The sequence below is a fragment of the Trematomus bernacchii genome, unplaced genomic scaffold, assembly GCF_902827165.1.
Source record: "Trematomus bernacchii unplaced genomic scaffold, fTreBer1.1, whole genome shotgun sequence".
Lineage (NCBI taxonomy): Eukaryota > Metazoa > Chordata > Actinopteri > Perciformes > Nototheniidae > Trematomus > Trematomus bernacchii.
The window spans coordinates 6571628-6577627 of NW_022987910.1; positions in this window are offsets into that span (position 1 = coordinate 6571628).

Sequence of the window (6000 nt, forward strand, 5' to 3'; positions counted from 1 at the left end):
ATAAGACTTTAGTTACACCTGGAGTCACATTCACAAGCTACCTTGCAGTATACAAAGTCATTTAAACTAGCTGCACCTTTACCAGCTTTGATAAACACATTAATGCATTAATCATTTTGATCAAAACATTATACACAATACTGAAATGGGCCAATCTGCATAATGAGTACTTTTACTTTTGGTACTTTAAGTATATTTTGATGCTTGAGTAACATTTTGATTGCAGTACTTTTACTTTTAACGAGTATTCCTACACTCTGGTACTTCTACTTTTACTTAAGTACAAGATCTGAGTACTTCTCCCACCTCTGTCTGTTTGTGTATGCGTTTATGTTTATGTGTGTGTAATACCTATGCGACAGTGTTTGGGGGTGATTTACAAACCTATGACATTTGACCTCTAGGTGTCAGCAAAGCAACACACCATGCACCTAAGGGACCTCTGCAGGTCCTTGCTAGAGACCAGGAAGTCTAGATGAGTTATGTGTATATAAACAACACTGACTAGTGTGTCAGTATAGAGACATGTTAATGGTGGTATGATGTAGATCAGGGCTATTCAATTGGTGGCCCGCGGGCCAAATCCGGCCCCGGGGTGATATTTACTGGCCCTTTGAGTATAATGTTAAAAAGTCATCCATTTTTTTTTTGTGTGCCATAGTGCCTTTATTCCAGAGAGGGTGTTACATTGAGAGATAGAGGGGTAGACAATGCCTGAAAACTTCGACGGGCTCGGGTTTCGAACCCACCTACTATACTGTAGTGACAACTCCTGTCATTGATTGCATCTCTGCGTGAATGATTAGATCATTTCACCTAAATGAAATCAAATGAAACATGTAGGCCTACTGAGTTCTGAACTTGCCATTTAGATCTATAAAGGCCTTGGGGCTATGTTGTTTGATTGAATTAAACACAATATATGCACTCCACTATGCTGTTGTAGTATTTACTGTATCTGAAGCTCTTAAATATGATTGCTCATATTTCAAGCCATCTTTTTCCCGGCCCCTTACTTTGGATCATTTTCATCAACCGGCCCCCATTCCAAACTAATTGAATAGCCCTGATGTAGATGATATGAATAGCTGGGGTCCATCAATTGTGTAAAATCTATTAAGGCACCTATGGGCAGCCTGAGAGCTTGATATAGGTTCTGGTCTGGCAAAAGTGTGTTCAAATGTAAAATATTGCACTTTATGGGCCAGAAGCAGTGTGCACATGGCTACTACTTATCTCTCTTTTATCCAATTGATCAGTAGGCCTACAAAGCATCAGATAAAAGTATACAAAAGATGTACCTGATTGTCACTGTTGATGATGATTTGGTAGTTTGCATGTATTATATTTGTTGATGTGTTGAAAAATGTTTCATAATCCTAGGGTCATCCTGGAGAATTCAGCTAAATAATGGTTATTCTGTCCGCTTCTTAGCTTTTGACCATATGACTGAAATATGTCTTGTATCTGATGATTTAGGTCATACTGCCACCTGGTGGAAAGTAAAGTGCACTGCAACTCACAATGAAGTCATGCTGTTCCCTTCAACAGGCTTCATATTTAAAGTTAGTAGCAAAGCACCACAACTGTTGGTATGTTTCGACCATGAGATAACACATTGTTTTCAGTCTTCAAATATATTCTATAAAGTCATATTGATCCTGTAAAATTGTGAACTGTGTTGAATTTCTTTGCTAGAACAAATTATGTTTAAGTACAGTTTTGAGGTACTAATAGTCATATATTGTCATGTTATGCTACTTTGAAATTTGACTCATAGTTAGACTTACAACTTTTTAAACATGCAAATAACAGATTAGAATACTATATAATATGTGATATATACAGGTATGATATAATGCAATACTACAGTACACATCCAACCCTCCCAGTAGAATACAACGTGTATAAAACTGGATCCACACAAACTATATTACATTACATTACATGTTACTTGTTAGACACTTTTATCCAAAGCGACTTACATACTCAATACTGTGGACAATCCCCACAGGAGCAATTTGGGGTGAAGTGTCTTGCCCAGGGACACAACGACATGCTGACTGCAGTGGGGTTTGAACCTGTGACCCTCTATAAAAGGAGCCATTGTGCATAATGACTTATATTCTAGGATCTGAGTAATTCAACCACCACTGGGTATAGATAATCAAAACGGCAATGTCACAACAAATAAATCATGCAAGAATTAGGATAACACAATATGATGAAGAAAAAAAGGAAGAATATGCTATTCTACGTTTTTAGTGAGTATTGAGGGAAAATGTGCAAATGGAGACATGCTGGCAGAACAAAAACTAAATAAAAATCAGTTTCAGAGCGAAAGCACCAGTTAACCTTTTTTAACAATCACTGGCTAAAAGTGGAGACACTTGATAACATAGAACATTTCTCACCATTACTAGGAGAAAAAATGGTTGTAGCATTTTAACCCTGTTAGCTTGGGTAGAGGAAATAGAATGTCGATTGGCCCAATACTTCCAGAATGATATAGCTATACTGACTTTGGTGTTCCCCTGCCTGTTCCTCTAGCGTCAGTGTAAGAGTGAAGTTGGTAGTTTATTTAAATGTCTCCAAAAATGTTGGTTAGGTTTTCATGATATTTAGTTCAGATATCTGTCTGAACATGTCAGCATTCTGACTTGCTCATACCTGTGCTTGAATACCTATTGTATCTGTCAATGTGTAACCAAACCCAAATGACTTCTTGTATCGTTACTGTATGTTTGGTGATAACACGAGTGAGGGGCCAACATTCCTAATGACATAAGTGTTGCATAGGCGGCTACTGATCAAGAGCTTATCCACAGCGGTTTCCTACACCCAGTCCCATGACCATGACGCACAGAGTGGGAATATTAAACCTCAAGATCCTTAGTGCTGTTTTAGTTACTAGTCACGTGGGAAAATGTGTTGAAGAAACGTGATGAAAACAGTAAAACCCTTCACAGTAACATTCTACAGTGCAAAGTGCAATGGAGGTTTGTTATCTTTCAGACTATATCTTTCCTTAAGTGGTTAGCAGATAAGAATATTACAAGTCAAAGGGAAATGAAATACAATGCAATGTGTCTTACCACAAGGGATTGTTTGTGTTGGAGTATTTCTCAGATCTGGTTGGTTATGACATACAATGGTTGCCTTCTAAATCAAATACAATACTTCATATATTTTGGTATATCTAAAGGATGCCCCTTACACCCTTGGGTTGGTTTCTGAATCTGTTGGAGCTTTTAGGGACAAGACTGGCTTTATCCTACTATATTTTCTGTGAACTGCTCAAGTATATTTCATCTTAAGTCTATTTCATTTATATACTGTAGCACTTTGTTATGTAAGCCCCCAGCTTTAATCACATTAGCATACCTCAATCATCATCAGAGTGTATGTTTGTTGCTCTGGTGGATGATGAGGTCAAATCCTTGATCTTAAATATTTACTCCATTTCATATATTTAATTTAAACAATAATTGATTTGCTGTCTGATGGATGGCAAAAAAGACCTGTAGACTAAGCTTTTGAGTCTTTGTTACAAGCAATCATTTGGCTAATATGAGATGTCAAATGTGGCAAGGGTCAAATTACCGACATTGAAAACACAATAAAGAATATAGACTTTTTGTCTACCTTTTCTTTAACTAATTTTGAAAAAGAAACATTAGTACCTTTTTTAGGCAGAATGTTGCATGCAAATGGGGACCAATATTTGTCAAGTTAATGAGGTGGTTTGCATATATAGAGATCTCAAATTATTGAGAAACTGTGTTCATGAAACTCATGTAGCCGAATATATATCAGTTTACTGAAGCAGGCAATAGACCCAAACCTATTTCTGGATTATTATAATAGAAAATGTTCCTTCCATTCATCTCAGCGTGAAGTCAGAATTGAGTGCCTTTAAATGCCTCTCGTTATATATCCAATCTACTTTACCTCAGCAGGGGCTGTGTGAATTAAAAAGGTTACAGAGCTCTCATACTGTTGATTGTCAGTGCACGTCTGGATTGATTTCCTTCATTATTGAATGACTTTGAGGTGCCTCTGAATATGTGTAAACTCTAAATTGTGCACGCACAAAGGAATGAGACATGGCCAAGCACTCACATTCTAACGCTCGAACACACATTCACACAGAACTCCTTTTTAAGTCTTCAGACATTTTCATATCTGCTCGAGCAACCCCCACATTCAGCTGGTGCTGGGCAGCCAAGTGGCATAGCACTGCACAGCATGGCTCTACCTAGATGAAGACAACATATTCACCCATGCACGCTCTGACACCCGTCCCTCCCTGCTGAAAGAGTGGAAAGAGCTCCATGAAAGATTTACTAACGGACTGAGGTGGTCTCCCTTAGAAGCTGAGCAGAGGCCGGTGGTTTTGGGGAGAAAGGGAGGGAGGGAATTCCAGAGAGAATCCCGCAGTGTGTGAAGTGTATTTCTGTATTCAGAGCAGAAATTAAGTATTCTACTGCTCAGCAATGATCAGTCTCAGAGGCTTTCACCAAGCCTCCGTCTTACCCTGGTTCTTCAGATTGCATCTCAATAGAGTTTGATAGCTGATGGAAGGAGATAGTGGCCTGCTCCTACACAACAACCAATTACAAAATCCAATTTGACTAAGAGAAAGTTTGAAAGGTTAACATAAAGTCACATGAAGGCATGTGGTTCAGGGTCTTATATGAAGCCTGCAGAGTAGACATCAAACTTGTGTATCTAATTCACATTTCATTCTATGGTTGGGAAGTGAGTTAATCAGTGTTTGGCACTGATAAACGGTGTGTGCCAACTGTGATTGCACTAACAGAGTCCGTACATTGATTACAGTTTAATCACTGCATTGTTTCTCCCTCTAAAAACACAAGTGGCCGATGAGTGCATTGCACATTTTAACCCTCTACAAACTTGGCATGATGAGTCACATCTCTTTACTTCATGCATCATAGATAGAACTCAAACTGTTTCCCTCTGCAGGACTTTCAGGGTGACTTGCCTTATCAATGCTGTCCTAATACAAATAGCTTTTTACTGTAACTCCTCGGTTGGCAAACTGACTGCTTTACATCTTAAACACTGTATATCACATGGGCATCCACCTAATCAATGCATCAGGTTCCTCAGTCTGCCTGTTTCATATACATGTTTTAATGAATGTTGAATTTCTTGCACAAATATGTGGAAATAAAACTGACATTAGACAAAATGAAAATAAATCCCTGTACAGTGAAGAAAAAATAGTCCTGCAGACAACTTCTTTGTCAAACTCCTGCAGCATTAAATCATGTTCCTTTTGCAGGGTCCTTTCAAAATGTAAGAGCATGAGAGAATCATATTGCTTTAACACCCAGGCTTGCCAGGAAATTAGATATCTCATCCGTCACCGATAATATAATTAGATTATGCTGCCTTGCAACCATGGCTGTTTAGCTGCGCCACAGTCACTGGTACAGCTACACCCATATACAGCAGGTTTCTTTGGTTAAAAAGAGACTTTGATGCAGCAGAATTAATCCTCGAGTGCCACAGATCAGCACAAGATGGGCACTCGTAAAACGCATATAGCTGACAGTTTTAGCATCAACTGAATAGATCTGGAAACCCCTTTAAAAAATCACTAGGCCTGTTATGCCCATCCCAGAATAATAATATGATCAATAATATTTGCTAATTATTAATTGTTAATCTTTCTATTTGATTGTGTTTTATTACTGTAATCTGACTGTTCAAAGTAATTTAATATGTCAAGTAAATGTAGTGCAGCAAAAATAACAATATTTCCCTATGTGTAGTAGTGGGGTAACTTAATGACGGACTCAAATTCGGGGGGGTGGGGGTGTTACACAAGATACGAAATAAAAGTATCATTTGCAACTGTACACGCTTAAAGGCATCCGAGGAATTTGCAAAGCGAGCCAAGGTGGGACGGTTCTGCCTCGTGAGTAGAGAGCAGTCACAGGTTGCGCGCTCTTGCCTCCATATGACTGA